Genomic DNA, 18,527 nt, shown 5'->3' with positions numbered 1-18,527 from the left:
TATTCAGCATAAATAGACTTTATCATATATAATTTTTGTCAGATCCATGAATTTTCACTCTATGGCTATTTTGCCTGCTGTTCTTTTTTGAAACATAAAATATGTGGGTACATTTAGTTTTAACAGACAAATGTTGGGATTATGCAAATAACTAGTAATTTTAACTTTAGGAAATCTATTATGTCTCTACTATACTTGCTGGTCATTTTTTAGGATATGATTCATTAGATTAAAATGTGTTTCTTCATCCATTTTTCATGACTCTTTTCCTTTGGTTAGTAAAGGCTGACATTAAAAAATATTACGCCTGAAAGAAATAACCTTATATCAAACCATCTTAGCAAAAACAATTGCCTGAATCACTGGATTCTGGCAATTCACTGTGACCAACAAAAGTCATAATCCCTTAGTCATATTTACTAAAGATATCCGCTTCTCAGAGTTAGCTTCCTATGTTCTTCCACCGCTTTTGATAACTAGTATAAACTAAGAAGAACACTTCCTGGTTTTAAGTACACTTATGAGTTCATAGTTTTCCATAACAACAAATTATAAGAGAAAGATAGTTGATTTGTAGTCATGAGATTAAATTGTATTAAATCTGAGAGCCTATTTCCTTAAGCACACTCTGAAGGCGTTTATGTCTGGAGCTTACAGGTTTTTAGTATTTAACATTGGCAAGTCACAGAAGTTATAAATTCCATTTTAGAATACCATTGATTTGTGTTATCTGAACCCTATGCCTCCCTCCCTGTGGACATATTTTATTTAAGGTTACATTTTCTCAAAAGGGTCCTATGCAAGATACATCAGAAATAGAGTCTTTAGATTGTTATATTATTATTATTATTATTTATGATTTTCCTCTGGACTGGTCTTGAAAGCTTGAAATTCCATAGTTTTGCTTCCTTGAAAAAATTATCTGTGCAATATCACTTTTTTTTAGATGGAGTTTCACTCTTGTTGCCCAGGCTGCAATGCAACGGTGCAATCTCGGCTCACTGCAACCTCAGCCTCCAGGGCTCTAGTGATTCTCCTGCCTCAGCCTCCCGAGTAGCTGAGATTACAGGCATGTGCCACCATGCCTGGCCAATTTTGTTGTATTTTTAGTAGAAATGGGGTTTCACCATGTTGGGCAGGCTGGTCTTGAACTCCTGACCTCGGGTGATCTGCCCATCTCGGCCTCCCAAAGTTCTGGGATTACAGGTGTGAGCCACTGTGCCCAGCCGCAATATGACTTTTAAAGTGATTAATGATTAGAACAAGTGTGGTGAACACTAGACCTGTATGTATGGATAAAGCTAAATATCAACTCAGGATTTTGCATTGAGTAAATATATATTTTCTGCTTCACTTGGAAATTGTAAGGCTAACTTACTCTAGCAGCCATAAAGTCTTAAACCATTTCTTTTACATATCTTAGGTATCAAAAATGGGTAAGAAATGCAGTGGTGATAAGGAGTATTTGAACATCTTGGGCCTTTAAGAAAATCCAAATGAAATTGACACAAATAAGGCAAAATCAAATTTTTCTTATAAATATATGCCTTTTAAAAAATATATAACATTTCATACATTTAAAATAATAATGAACTTTTAAATTTGCATAAAAACACCATTTCAAAATAAACTACACATAGCTTAAATGTTGTGTCTGTGTGTGCATGTATTATTGCATTTTATAATATTCTCCTAGGTGGTAAATTGAGAACTTAGTGTGTAATATATCTCTCCTGAAAATTATTTGATTCAGCTTTTGGACAAACTCTCCTGAAGGCTTTGTTAAAAGAGATGGTAAATCTTGTTTTAGATTGAGATTGAAACAAAGATTGTATTTCTTTTAAAATAGACAAACATACATAATATTTCCTATTTTATACATATTTCATATCAGTATCTAAAAGATTGTGTCCTTTGTTAGCCTGACTTTGCCCTGCTAGGGTCCAACAAATGGGCAAGCAACGAAACAATTGGATGGAAATTCTAACAGCACAAAGGATTTGAGTAGGAAGATGACCAGAGAAGATCAGATAATTAACCCCAAGAAGTTGGGTTCAGTGCCTTTATTGGGGGATTACAGAGGTAAAATAAGGTCATTTCTCTTGTATAGAGGAAGACAGAGGGGTCAAGAACTGAGAAACATGGACAGGGAAAAGAGGAAGAAAGGGCATGGTGCTACTCTTCATTTCCTGCTATGTGACAAAGGTCAGAATGATGGCACTTTCTGAACTTTGAAGAGGTGATCTTCCTTTATTGAGATTAAGTTGCCAAAGTCGCATTCACTGAACTTCCTAAAAGTAGCAATGAACATTTCAGAATGAACTTCTAAAGCACAAGGATTCTCGACTCCATGCTGAAAATTTCCCAGCTAAACAAAGCACTGGAGGGGTACTCTGATAATACATCAGTCCAAAGCCATATTAAGCAATCTGGCCTATTTACGGACAAATTGTGAGCCTTTACCTCTCAAAATGGATGTCAAAAGACAGCCATTACACACAAAAATAACACTTGTATATTCTGAGACAAAAGAATATCTACTCAAAAATATCTATAAACTTAAAGTTAGACAGTAAGATATGATTTTTTTTATTTGCTGTAACTGTTTTATGTACAGTGCCATAGGTGTTATTATTATTATTTTTTTTTGGTCACAGTTTTAGAGTCCAAGCACTTTCTTATAATAAATAACTTAGTTTCTCCAGAGTCCCAAATAGTCATTGAATCCAAATCAGAATGGTGTATTAAGAAGATTAGTTTACCTGAATTAAAGACCAACTCTCATTTTATCCTGACCATCTTTTCACTTTGTCTTTAAAGCCTTATTTGAGTCTTAATAAAATCTAGCCATGGAGAAACTTGCAAATTTTTTGAGTTCTCATCAGGTATTTTGTGGTTTTATTGTTTAATTTTGCCTTACAGTTTTGCCTTTTAATTTTGCCTTACAGTTAAGGAAATAGCTATCTATTCTCTCTGTCTCTCTCTTTGTCTCTCTCTGTCTCCCTCTCTCTCTTTATATCATTTATCTACCTACCTACCTACCTATCTACCTACCTATGTATCTAACTATATCTATCTATAACATTTTCTACTTCATGATACTGACTGAGGTTTGTAGTTTCTAATTTGAATTAAAATAAATCTATGAGGTCTATATGACACTCAGTGTTTATATTGCTTATTTGGACAGGTATAGCTTTTTATAAATACTAACACATTGTGATTTCTATATTTTTTTGGTTTTTGTTATATCATAGCATTATTTACTCAGATCCCAAGAATTAGCTAACTGTGCTTGTAGGAAAATTTTCAAAAATTTTGGAAATCCACATAATTGAAGAAAATACTTTCACCAAATTGGAACGGAAAACAAGCTTAGAAATTGTACACATCTTTGAATTCCAGTGACATCAACAGTTACAAATCAGGTTTCTTCCCTGCCTTGTTTGGGATGTATGCAAACTGAGTTAATATAGTTCATCATTTTTCACTCAGAGAAATTTTATGACTTCATTTTTAGAAATGAACTCAAATGCAATTCTCCCTTGATTGAGTGACTAAGGCAGTGACTTTACCATGGTATATTGTGGAGGAGAAAAAATATCGATGAGTCACAGAAGGTTTTGATGAAAGCACAGATTTTATTCCACTTAGTGACTCATTTGTGACTTTTCTTTCTCTTTGCTTACTTTAAGTGTTTCAATCCCCCTCACTCAAAGCAAGGAGAGCAGGGGCTGAAAGACTATAAATTTCTTCTTTCTCTATTGTAAAAACGGCAAGGGGTTAAGGACCCCATGAGGGAAGTTGTTCTTAAGTGAAGGTTAGAGGTTGTTCTAGTTCTCCCTTCCTTAACTAATGAAGCTAAGGTAATTATTAAGTTTCAACTCTGACTTGTTTCCTAAGACGTATGATTGTGGTAAAATCAGAGCACTAATTTTCTGCTTCTACTAATATTCTTGAGGTAGTGACTGAGCTTGTTTCTGTGTACAGACCAACCTTCCTTTTCTTCTTCAAGGAATTCTGATAGTCTCTCTATCTCATTGGCAACTCAGGCTGACTGGCTGGTGTTTAGCTTAAGCACTAGTCTGGGTAACAGCATGGTAATGGTGGAGAACAATTTATAATAATCTTATTCAGATCAATTTATAATAATCTTATTCAGATCAATGAACAGTGTTCTGCTATTTGACACTCTTGCCATATTTTGAAAAATGAATTGTCTCTCCCAAAGTAAATGGTCTACTTTTTTTTTCCAGTAAAATCTCACCTATTAACAAATGATACATAAAATGCAGTTTTTCTATTCTGAGAAATAAGAGCTTAAACAACTAGGGTAGGCTTTTTTTTTTTGGTTTTATGTCACATGGCATAATATAAAATGAAAATATTGCATTTAAGAATGTCAGGGGGGAAATGTACTTGGCAAACACTAAGATTCTTCTGAGGACTGTGAAGCTGTCTTTTGCATTACAGATAATATAAACAGGAAGAAGATAAAATTGCTCCTGCTTAGTTGTCAGATCATGCTAACAATTACAAAACATTCTAACCTGGCAAAGTCAAATATATGCATTTAATACTCATAATTTCTTCATACAATCGTGTAACAAATATACTGAATACCTTCTCTGTTTCATATGAATCAAATATTATTTGGGAATATATATATTTAAAAGCAGATAGGCAAAGTTAATGATATTCTTTGAGGTCAGATATGCTTTTAAGAAACAAATAAGCAAAAATGTAATTTTAAAAAGTTTTATTTATATTTGCTACATAATGGCATTTCTTAGTTATAATCACTGCTTATAGCTTATAAAATCTCACCAAATTACAAAGTTTTGAGTGGCATAGAAAGTAGCTTCTAGTAATAGACACAGAAATATGCAAATTGACTAAGCCCAACTGTATGCTAATTGGCCAACACACCTCTCATTTAACCAACAGTGAGCTATTCCACAAGTATCTAGAAATCAAATGGGTGACTGTGTAGGTGTAAATGCGTCTCTAAATTAATTTTCCAATAATAGACAATCTCTAACAAACAGAAACTTGGAAAAATAAACAAGCATAAGGGCAGAAGGATATTTTGTGTGTGATTTTAATAAGTACGATGTTTTTTGTGTTTAGATGCTGTGGAATGTCATCAACCACACAAAACATAATAAAAGTAAACTTTGACTAAGGTTTTCTATACACAACGAGCATTTGGTATCACTACAAATAATTCATTCTCTTCTTAACAATTAACCACACTGTTAAATAAGGCCAAAACATCTACTGTATGTTCTATTAAAAAGCAATTCTATTTTTTCCCAGAATCACTTTCAATTACAAGAGTATATCATATATTTATTCACATATGTTTACTAGATTTGTGCCTACACACACAAATAAATTTTTCTAAATTTTTATTAGAATAACACACAATCTCCATCAATAGAGTATAAAGGAATTATTGGAACACATTAAAATAAACAACAAGCAGTGATTCTTGTTTATTTGCCCATACTAATATCTGTATCATATTCATAGAATCAGAGAGCTTGAAAGGGTTCTTAAAGGTGTTTTAATAAAATCTTTCCATATTATAGACAAGAAAATTGCACTTAAGCAACTTATCTACTGTTACATAATTAGATATATGCAGATTTTTTAAAAATTTGGTGGTTTTTGAAATCTTTCTGTGGCATACAAAACATTCAAATGTCATTAGAATCAAATTTCTGATGCTAAAATCTGATGATGTTTCCAATATTAGATATTACTAAAACACTAGATACCATTGACAAAGCCATAGACTTATCTCAGTTTTCTTCCAAATTTGTCCATCTTTAAGTTTCATCCTCAGAGTAGCATAGATTTATAAGAATTCATAACTACATAAATCATATGTTCTCATGGTTTGTTTTATGAAATAATAAAATTTTACTTCAAAATACATACTGTTTTAATATATAAAGAAAAGAGCAATCACAAATTATAGATATGAAAACGTAAATTTTCTCTTTGTATTGAACTCCATGTAAAGCTCTTACACTTTCATGTTTTAATCCACAGAGCAGAATCCAAAGAGAGTATCAAAATAGCATTGTAAATGTAAATTGTTGAAACTGAGTTAGTAGCAAAAAAAAATCCATTTTACTGGAGTTAACATTGTTTAAGAATTTCATCTCTCTTTATTTATAATTTTGACCACATCTTCTATAAGTTTTTGTGCTGATTAATTTAGCAAATCAAACTTCTTACACAGACTGCTTTAGAAATTACAACTACGCTGTTGCCGACTTAAAGTTACTGATACTCATTTCATTAATATATATTCAGTCACATATAAGCTCATGGAGATACCAATATTAAGAATAAGCACGGTAAGAAATGTGGGCCTTTGTTAAATATCATGGTAAAATTATCTTCCTTTAGGTCCATTACAGACATATACCTGGTACATCAAAAATGCTTGTAACAATAATTAACACCTATTGGTGCCTATATCATAGAACAACTTGAAAGCATCAAGTGATTTTTAAATGACACTTGCATTGTGACAAGTGGACTGAAGAACGTATTTACTGAAATTGCTTAAATATCAAGGGCAAACTGGTTGGCAGATGACACAACAGATGTTAATTCCAGTCCTCTCTTCTCCTTTCCAACCCAGAATTTTCACAGCAATTGGAGGTCTGAGGGTGCTGTAGTTCAATCAGTAGTTATACCCTGTCTCTAGCAGTTAAGCATGAATTATTTCTTATAATAGAAGTAGCTCTTTTAGTCAGAATTTTAAGAGAATGAACATTTATTCAAATATAAATTGGAAATAATTTTTCTTTGGGGGGTTTGTGAGGATCCCATGAATTTTGATACTGCTCAATATATTGGCTTAAGTATAAAATATTGGCACTTTAAATGGCATTCTCAGGTTAAGTCTAAAAACACAGTCTCTTTGCTTATACAAACATCTTTAAAAGAGGGTAATTAGTGACCAGTGGCTAAGAAGACCTCTGTCTTGAGAGGTTATGCTTAAGCCTCTTGAAGATTCTCCATGTAAACAAGTCGGATGGCATCACTCATTATCCCTTCTTTGTTTACTTGGAAAAAGGTTCAAACTATTTAATGAGAGGATTACACCTACTTCGACTCTATTGAAAAAGATTAATTGATATTTTCCTGTTGGAGGTTTCACCACTTGCATTTGGCTTCCACTTGCCTATTGTTATTGACGCTGTGATCAACAGAGCAAAGTTCTTAAAGGTTATCCAAATTTCACAGCTCAGCATTATTCAAACTAATTATGGTTTTTCCTTGACTCATAGATGTTGACTTCCAAGGACTGTTAACTTGTTGTTCAAAGAGACTATGTTTTAAACTTTACTTGTCTGAATAGAAAATTTTGTGACTAGAATCTGGATATTTTGGAAAATTTTGCTAGCTATATTATAGATAAAGTAGAGCACCTACTCAAAATGGAATGTTAAAACATAGAGCCAAATTCCCGTGAAAACCTAAAAATAATGTCTTTTTCCATCCTAATATATTTAAAAGATTTTGAAACATAATTTCATGTCTTACCATCTTCATGGGAACACAATATAAAAAACAAGACCCCCACCATTTTGAGATACAATTCTGTGATAGAAATCTTTACAAATTTTTCCCCAAAAAATGTGTGTATTATGGACATATGGCTGCATATTTGGATAACACCATTTGCATTTTTCAAACTTGCATTTTTTTAAGCACTAGCTTGGCTTTTGCTGTCAGAATGGCAAACTGCTAGTGTATTCATCTAAAATTCCTAGTTTAACTCTTTGTCACTTTAACATTTTATGTAATGCTAATATGTTCACCTTTTCTTTAAAAAGTAACCTAATATGTTGGAGGCAGTAAAATAAGAAAGACTTTTCAAACCATAAAGTTTAATAATAGGAGGAGTCACATCATAGTGTGAAAAAAAAAGGATAGTGTCAAAATCTGATCTTAGAAAAAAATGCTTTTGAAAATTACTGGGAGAAAAAAATAGTGTGTTAAAATGATTTTACTTCAGATTAATTCCCTGGAAGGATTTGTGATTTTTATAGTTTTCTAGGGTTATTTTGTAAAAGCAGTTTTAGTTCCTGAACATTTAAACATAACAAACTGGAATATAGAACACTGAAAAAAATGATGATGTGAAAATAAAGATAACAACAACCCTGACATTAGTAACTTATGGAGATTCTACTTTCAAGGGAAACGAAACTTCATTTGCTGCATGCTTTCTAACACACATCCTTACATTGCTTTATGATACATTTTCTCTGTTCAAAATGAGGCATATGAACACATGGCCTTGCCACAGCATTTTAAGACACGCTTATTCCAATACCCTTCACTCCCCAAACAAGCAATCTTATTTAAGGGAATCAAGTACCCACTTATGGTTGAATAATTTTCCCGTCTTACATAATTTATATGTATCAAAATATATGTTATATAAATAACATATTTTGACTTATAAATTAAATTTCATGTAAATTATACCTTTGAATTGACATTAGGAATAATTTTTTTTTTATTTTTCAGATAACCACCCTGAAGGTCCATGCTCCTTTTTCTATATATGTTAAAATATGCACTATTTTAAATTTTGCAATATTGTGCATATATTTGGACATATTGCAGACATATTTGGACATACTGTGGACATATTTGGAATATTTCAGTTTTTCTCTTAATTGACATACTATATGGCTACTTATATTCCCAAGCCACTTCAATCTGCTCCTTTCAAATTATGTTTTTGCAATGTGTTTATCTAATTATTACTTATTTATTAGTTTCTGCAGAAGTATTGAATTAATTAGCATCTCATGCAAAGACAAAAGTAAATACGAACACATAAATTATGCTATTGAATAGATACAAATTTTATTGGTCCTAATGCTGGCAAATGCAGTTAACCTTATTGATTTAGTTGAGTACATTAAAATAACATAATAAAAAATATTTTACCACAAGGCTATATAATATGATCACTGTGTCATCTATTTTAGCCTTCAAAATTTAAATGCATACTTTAACATTGAATATATTGATCCTTTAAATAGTCATCCTATAATAAATATGACATTATCACTTCAAGTCTGGGCAGTTGTGTTAGGTGATTAGAGAGTAGGGATGTAATCAGAGGAAGTACTTTGAAAGATAATCTTTCTTTATTCCTTTCCTTTGAAACACACAGAGGGAGGAACTATGGTATAGCAATAATTGCTGAACTGGCTGTTACATAATCTGTGCTAAATGAAGTACTGATACTTAACAAGTGATCATCTATCCCTTTAAATATTGAGAATGTCGTATACATTCTATTGCCATGGCTGAGATAGTTCTTAGAGTTAATTTAAGATTTTTTTAAAGTATCTAAGAAAATATTTTTAAGAATTCTTTAGGAAATCATTTGACATACATTTTTATTATTCAATATATGGCATACAAAATACTAGGCACAAGTTAAAGAAAGCTGAGTTAGAGAAGATTCTAGCTCACAGTCTAAAACTAAAGTACTTATTTTAAGATCATTAACACAAATTGTTGTCTATTCATATTTAATTTGAAAAAATATATTAAGGTCAAAACATGATTGTATAATTTATATAAGTTTCTAGTAATTTAACCACTCATGAGGTTTTCACCCCAGTTTTAACACTGTTGTACAGGAATATAAAACCATAAGCCACTATTGGAAGATGATAAAATATGATCATATTTTAATAATTGATTTTAAAACCAAACATACTTAATTCAGCTATTAAAAGGCATAACTTAAACACAAGGAACATAAGACTTAAACAAAGCAGAAGACAGCTGTCCAGAAATTATCAATTACTAAAGCACACAGATTGTGATTAAATTTTAATGCGGCTTTTAAGCGATGATTTTGCTTATCAGAGAGAAAGAATTACAGAGAAAATATTGTTATTGATTTCATCATTTTAGATGTAACTGATCCTTTAAGTAATTTTTCTTGCTTTCAGTACTACTTTTTAAAGTGACCACTTATATTGGGCAAATCATTACAGTGTATATTCATTTAAAATTCTAAGCCAAATGCATAAATTGCTCTCCAGTGCACTGAAAGTCACATCTGTTGAAAATAAAACACAACATTCAATCCATTGAATAAAAACAAAACACAACTGTAGAATAGCTGGACAGTCAAATCTCATAAATTAAATGGCATTGAAAATGACATTTTTAATTAATTTTTTTCCAGGGAGCCCAGTCTTTGAAATTAAAGTATGTTGATTACCTTTTATGTAACCAAAGTAACAGTAAGACAAACTGATCCACTGGAGCATCACGCTAGTTTTAGGTTAAGGACTAGGAGTAGGAATAGGTTACAACATTTTTCTTTCTTTCTTTCTTTCTTTCTTTCTTTCTTTCTTTCTTTCTTTCTTTCTTTCTTTTTTTCAAATAGAATGCTACCTATGTTGGCTCTCTGGATAAAGTATCATTTGTCAATCAAATTAATTATTTAAAATGAGAAATAATTATGCTTATTCTTTATTTTCCAGCAGACCATAATTATTTAACAATGTATGAGACTGTTAATGTCAAAAACTTTAGTTTGGCTCCCTGGATATGTGCCCATGATGAGTATCTAAACATTAATTATAAATTTAAGAAATGTGTGTACATGCAGTTATATAATTACATGTATTTATTTATTTATTAATTCAGCATGAGTCTCAGCTAAATGACAGACTTTAAGCCAGGTACCAGTGTATGCATACATATTGGTAAGTTTTCATAATATGGACTTGTGTGGAAGACATAATATTGACTTAACTTTTTCTTTAAAGTATATTGACAATATGTTTATTAATTTGTCAGTGTGAAGTTAACTAAAAGCCTTACATAATGCAGTATCTCCTTTAAAGATTGTAAGTTTTCCTATTTTTAGAAATATAGGACATAACTTTGAAACCAAATGAGTTTTAGTATGGCAAAAATATGTGGTCTAAATTTCCATGACTACCCAGCTCCTGTATTTTAAAAAAAATTCACAATTTATTACTCTATTTACACCTGTAGCTTTGCAAAATATTCTGAATTGATTAAATTAGTGTTGGTCTAATTGGTAACTGGCTACACAGAAGAACAAAGTAGCTAAAATTGTTTCTTTGTGTCCCAAATATCTGGTTTAGAGAGATCTAGATACAGAGATAGAGATGAGATAATTGTTTGAATTTTTCACTTTTCAACCAACTTTTCAACATCTAGGCCAACTATTAGTAAATGCAAGAGCACCTTTTGCATATTCTTATTTGTGTACTCAATTAATAGAGGTTTAAGAAATCATACAATCTTGATGGGCACACACAGAGTTAAAAGAATTAATCTCCTAAGAAGCAGTATATGTATCAATTTATTACTGTATTTAGCATTTTCTTAGTATTTTGCAATAATTAAGTTTAAAAATTTACTGACAATTAAGTGAATTCTTAATTCCAAACAAATCATTTTAGTTACTGATAACTTATACAGATAAAGTCACAGAAAACACTGGGCCAGTCCAACACAGATCATGATCCAAGTGTGATTTCTTGGTTATATTGTTTGTTATTTTTTTGGTTAAGAAGGGGAGGGAAATTGAAGTGAAAAATCATTTTAATAATATCTTCAATTTTGTAAAAAAGGCAATCTGGTATAAATTTTATCAAAACAAAATTCTTGGTTAATAGTCTGTCACTGACAGAAATAATTGCTCTCAGGAATATTAGGTAATTTGAATTTTTAGTACATGTAGTGACGTAGCATGTGCCTTCATTTGGTCTTGTACAGAAAAAAAATGGTTCTTGTTTGAACTTTGTAAATTCTAATCTTAAATTTTTTATGCCACAAATGTTTAATTTGTTCAGTTAGGGATAACATTTATCCCTTAGACTAAGATTCTTCTAAACATTTGAAACTTCAAAAATATCATTACACACATTTTGAAAATCTAAATTCGATTTGCTAAAATCCTGGTGTTAGTTAAATCATCTTTAAAAATACCTGTGTATTGAAATTATAGAAAACTCTTAATCACATACAGGACCAATTATGTTTTTGTTACTGAGAAAAGTCTGCAATGACCTCAGGTATGACAGTGTCTTCCTTCAGTGAATCACTATACTCTGTGATCACTGAATACACAACCTATAATTCCTAGGGGGTGGCACTCATGAACCAATTCATTCTTTACAGCCTAGAAATACTCTACTACTACAATTAATTTTTCATAACTGCTTATCTAATCAACTTTTGAAATAACAACAAAATTTCCATTTCTACAACTTTTCTATCATTCATCTCATCTCCTTACCTTACCAAATCACTATAGTACATGATTTATAATAAAAGTTTATGTTTCTGTATCACCTGTTAAACTCAGGACCCAAATTTCCCTTTTACCAAAATGTAGAAATATCTCATTCTCTTCTGGTTTACCCATGTTAGGCAGTCACTTCTACCATTATTTTAATAAAATGTTAGTCATTTTACCATAGATGTAATTTTTTTTTAAAAATCACATACACACATTCTTTGTAGTAGTGATGAGACACACACACAGGGAAATAGAATTAGATAATTTTTGATGGTTAATTTACATAAGCACAAACACTGAGACCAACTATTTTCTGTTAAAGAAAATCTTAGTGGATTATAAGTCCTTGTCCTTGAATTTAATGTTTCGTTTAAAAGATGACGCTTCAAATTCCATCTCTTTGAGTGTGCTATTGGTAGAAGCAAAAAGGGAGTGTTGCTTTCTGTTTTCCTAACTACACAATCAGTTCAACCAGGATGAATCACATCACATGGTCCTCTTGAGCTCAAAGATGAAACTGTGGAAGTCAAAATGAAAGGAACTGTTTGGGGTAACATCATTAAACTTTTTTTTCCCTCTCCTGGACACTGTATGTTTCCCTTGAGCTGATTTCAATATATGTACTATAAAATTGAAACCCATGTCATTTTGTGAGGCTTTGTTATAATCATATGCAACACATTTGAACCTCTTCTATATGTTACATATGTTACATATGAACACTAGTTCATTTTATCTTCAAAACTTAAAAGTTGTCCTATTGTGACTTCATTCCCATTGCTGGGAAGTAAATCATGTGCCTGCATCATCATGTGGCATTTCCAATGTCAACACTAAATGGTTAATTTCTAAGGGCTGAAATTTAGAGAAGGAACAGAGTAGAGTTCTGAGTATGAACCTAGGATTTAGGCATATTTATGCAGGAATCTCTAAGCCACTACTTGACCTATAGCAACTCCCTTAGCCTTCCTATGCCTCAACTACCTCATTTGAGAAACAGAAAAATATCTTGCAGGGGCTGGGCGCGGTGGCACAGGCCTGTAATCCCAGCACTTTGGGAGGCGGGTGGATCACGAGGTCAAGAGATCGAGACCATCCTGGCCAACGTGGTGAAACCCTGTGTCTACTAAAAATATAAAAATTAGCTGGGTATGGTGGCGCAAGCCTGTAGTCTCAGCTACTCGGGAGGCTGAGGCAGGAGAATCACTTGAACCTGGGAGGAGGAGGTTGCAGTGAGCCAAGATCTTGCCACTACACTCCAGCTTGGTGACAAAGTGAGACACCATCTAAAAAGCAAACAAACAAACTATATATGTACTTGCAGGGTTTCTGAGAGAATATAATGAGATAATGTCCTAAAAGCACTTAGCATTGTGTCTGTCATGGGTTAAGTATTGAATATACAAAATCTATTGTTAACATTAACAAAATATAATGGCACAAAATGGCAGAATTCCATGAAATTCTATTATGTTTTATCCTAATCCTTTTTATACTTATTAATCTTTTTGTTCATGGGGATTACCTGCCAGGAGGAATGAAACTGATAGCTTGAAAGGAAGTCAGACCCTTCAGGGTAGCCAAGATCAAAACTGGAATACAATCAGATGTTAGGAAATTAGCATATAGATATGTCGGAGTTTCCAAGCTGCCACTTGAGAGTGTAACACTTCCCCAATGAGAGTAGTGTAATTGTTCAGACAAGAGTTTTATTACATTTTCTTCTGTTTTCTTCTGTTATTTTCTGTTTTTTTCTTATTTGTACGTGGCAATATCCTCACTCTCAATGTGAAGACCTCCATTTGGAAAGTGGCTGGAGTTCCTTTCTACAGACCCTATCATGCATTTTAGATTTACAGAAGTTTTCTTCTCTCTCTCTCCCAAGATCTATATTTGCAGATTATCTACAAACTATTTTAAGAGTTATTAATATCATTTTGCATGTCTTTCAGGAAGGATTTGAGTAGGCATAAGGGTATTTTTTTGTTACTAGGACTTTAATCTTTTTCTCTTTTCCTTATTATAAAGATTATTGAAAAACAGCAGAGCTAAGCTTTAAATAGGATTTGAATACATCTTTGAAAGCTAATACTTTATATTGTGCTAAATGATAGTGCTCTTTAAAATTGACTGTGTTGCGTTGTAAATAAGGTTAAAATGACAAAGAATCAAGTGTCTTAGGAATTGCAGAGTCTTGTTACATTAATCTCAGGTCAGATACGATTTTATGAGAGAGCATAATAGTTTAATGGGCATTTGTCAATTTAAATTAAATTATAACTTTCGAGACAGTAACTTGCAAACTTAAAACAGTCATATGATATTATGAATTACATCTTATGCACATTAAGAGATCTTAAAGCAAGGAAACCAAAGATAGAAAATATTGGTTCACATTTCAAACCACAATAAGTGTGAATATAGCCTCAATTTAATAAAAATGTATAATGCAACTTTCCTTGGGTTAAATGTCTTACAATTGCTCTTGGAATGGGCACTTGTTCTCCCATTATTGGCCATTTTAATTGACTTACACACTAGTTTTCTCATTTAAGATCACTTTATAGTATTGGGTACTCTTCATCTGAGGGATATGTTCTACTCCTGCCTGGTCCAACAACACAACAATTTACATATTTCTGAACTTGATCTGAAAACTGATTTAAAAATCTATATGGAAAATCCAATTTTCCTGAAAATATATACACACAAGTATGCTCAGAGGTGGCTAAAATAAAATAAATTTCATTTTAGGAGCCAGGAAGGAAGCCGAGACAAGAAAGTGAGGATTCTGAAATAAATGGGTACTTGCCCTGACCAGGTTTGAAACCCACTTCTCCCGAGAGAATATTAGAAGAGGGCATGGAAGACAAGCATTGGAAAAGTAGAATGTTTGTGCTTTTCTTTCTAGTGGACTGCATTAAATATTCAGCAATAGAGGGGATCAGTTTACATTACTCTTCTTGTTTCTCATGTATCAACTGACAGGTGCTGTAAACATACGTAGACAAACATGGTCCTGTGCTTGCAATGCTCCCCTGACCAAGGGAAGACAGGCTTTAATCTCCTAAACTGATCATACTGAGGCCTCAGCAGACACACTATGCTCGGATTGGAGAGAAGGCTTGCCTTTCAAATTTGATTCTCAAGAAAATCCATTCAAAGACATGGTTTCATTCCAGCAACATGTTACTAAGGTAGAACAATCTTGTTTTGATTCTGGAGACTCGACTGAATGCCTCACTCGTGCTTTTGAAATAATAGTAGCAGAACAAACCTCGTTTTCTGAGCACCTCACTTTACTCGTGGCAAACCACCAATCCGCATCTCTTATTTCGCTGAGGGTAGATTCACAGCAATCAGGGAGAAAGAACTGGCCTTGGCGTTGAGATCAGAACCAGTATTTAAAACATTTATTCATTCGTGTTTTAGAGATGTCATGGTAAATAAATTATGACTGTTTACACTGAAGACTAAGAGTCTCCTTTTTCTACACTATAGGCAGCGATTTGGCTGAGATTGTATCATTCTGTGATACTATCACACACTACCTTTTTTCTCACTTGAATTGTACTTTTGCCTGTCATTTGCGCTTTTGAATAAAGGTTTACATTAGTGGAAGATATCATAATAGCATATCTCCTTTTCCTGAGTTGATATACAAAGCAAAAAGAAAGGATAAGGCCAAGACTCCCTTTGTCCTTGGAAAAGTATGCCATCTGCATTGAGCTTATCATATTCAGCTGAGAACAAAATTCTAGCATAAGGATGTCGTTAATACAACCCTGAAGTTAAACTGTAAATTCAAAGTACTTTAAATGCCTTATAATAGTCAAAGCCAGTAAAATCGACCTTGTATATTTTTATTTCATCTCTGTTGGATCATATGATATTTAATAATTGCTTCTGGCACCTCGTTGCAAATTATTATAACTTTGAGATTCAACAGTCCTATTGAACATATGGGCAGCACAGGCTTAGAACATATATATGATACAGCCTCTCGAGAGGACCTTCTGTCTTGTTTTCCTTAGCTTGGAAGGGTCAGGTAAATTTTGTTGTGTCGTCATGTGCTAAGATTCCTCAATCTCTGTTTTGCGGGGTAAATGCTTAATGGAACTGATTTATCCCCCCTAACTGTGAACAGTTCCTTTGCAAAGCCAAAAGAGAAATTCATGCATCTGGGATGCAGTTTTACTGGGCTCTTACTAAAGCAGTTATAAAGCTATTCCAGCATCAGTGCACAAGCATTCATCAACCCAGAATAGGTTCTATTACTTAGTGCCATATTGTATCCTGGTTTAGCTGCAAACTACAAGAGTTTCTGGAGTCAGGAGACCTTCCCATGCTATTGAAAGTGTATGATTATTCTTCACTAATCCTGGAGAAGATGGAAAGTTGGAGATAAAATACAGTTGACCCCAAGAAACCTTTTATATAGTTAGACAGTTTCCCATCAACATTTTTTTTCAGTTCTATTCACAATAACACCCCGACACAATATTAGGAAAAGCATTTCCACACCACAGCCCATTAAGCTTTTATTTTCAATGTCCCTGCTGCTCTGCCTCAATATCTAGACTGTGTGCCTTGATTTGCTCTTGTATTATTTCACATTAATTGCTATATTGTTTATTGCCACATTCAAACATACCATAATATAGTCACAGTGGCCATAATTACATAGTAAGCTGTCCTTAAAAAGAGATGTCAAGATGGATAGTGGTGGGTGGGGTAGGCAGAAGGTTATGATTTATACATTATGTTGACATTGTGGAATAGAGCTGGTTCAATTTCTTTTGATTTCACTATAATGCCTAATACTAATCTCTCTTTGTCTGTCATATAATTAGTCATTACTAAGACTACTATGCTAAAAAGTTCACAGGGCAGGAAGCAATAGTCAAAGACATTTTTCAAGCACATATTTTTCTGTTGCTACTGCAATATTACAGTTTTTAAAATGGCATATTGGTGGATGAGAAATAACCATATGCAACGTCTATAATTCTAACTCATTATAAAAATAAATATCCTATTTTATTTAAGAACTCTTTTGGAGAAAAGTACTTTTTATACTTATGCTTGTACTGATATTTATGTGTTCTAAATATGCATGAAAGGTATTTTGATGCTCTGGAATGTGATTTTCCCCCTTCTTTTTTGTGGTTGCAAAAATCCATCTCTCAGTGAACCATCCTACCCTCTTAGGACAAACTGATGTTGGAAATCTTCTTCACGATTAGGTTGTCACTTAGCCAAGACAAATACCAGGAATCATCCTAATCTTGGTGAACAGCAATTCACTCACACTTGACCCTGGCTGATGATCATAAAGCTGAGGTCCCGTTCATATAGCAGACTTGGAAATTTGCTTCGTATCACGGACTGCTTGCTTGGCATCACGTAAGCCAGTAGGTGGAGTGCTTGTTAACAGTAATTGAATATACAGAACTTGAACTTAAAATAAGTGAAAGCCACTTTTCTTGTTATAAACTGCTAAAACCATATTTACACAAAACTCTTTCTATGGATATAATTAGTTGAAAAAAAATGTTACAAGGGCAGGGTTGAGATGAATGCAGGCCTGTAGTTACATGGGAGAACACAGAGGCAAATTGTGCTCCAGAAGATCAACACATCATATGGTATAAACCTTATGTAAAAGGACACTTTCTCAAACATTCAACTGAATTTGATTTGGTAAATAGACCTTAGTCCCTCTTCTTTAAAATTTAGGATTTAAGCTGTTCAAAGGATAAACTAGCTTTGATGAGCTGCACATGAAAAAGTTTGTGTGATGGAAGATTAATTACATACATGTTGATAGCAATAGTAAATTCAGCACCTTTGGAATGAAAAGTTGCAAGAGGTACCTCCAAAATAAAGTGTAACTTTCCCATAAGAGTGCCTTGTTTTCCTCCAAAAGAAGATTTTCAAATGTATTTAAAAGCTGCAGCTTGAGGCTTGCTAACTACATCACTCTAAATCTATCTATATCACACCTAAAGATGTTAAAGCAACATTTAGAACTCCAAGGAGAAAACAAGCAACAGAATTTAGAAAGCAGGAACCACATGGAAATAAGAAAATCTTCAGTCGTTTTTTAAGAATGTGAGTTATATGATGTGAAGTAGATGAAAATGCAAGAGTTTAAAAAAGAATCTCTTGTTCCATA

Source organism: Pan troglodytes, chromosome 15 (assembly GCF_028858775.2).
Source record: "Pan troglodytes isolate AG18354 chromosome 15, NHGRI_mPanTro3-v2.0_pri, whole genome shotgun sequence".
Lineage (NCBI taxonomy): Eukaryota > Metazoa > Chordata > Mammalia > Primates > Hominidae > Pan > Pan troglodytes.
This window is presented reverse-complemented; position numbering follows the sequence as displayed.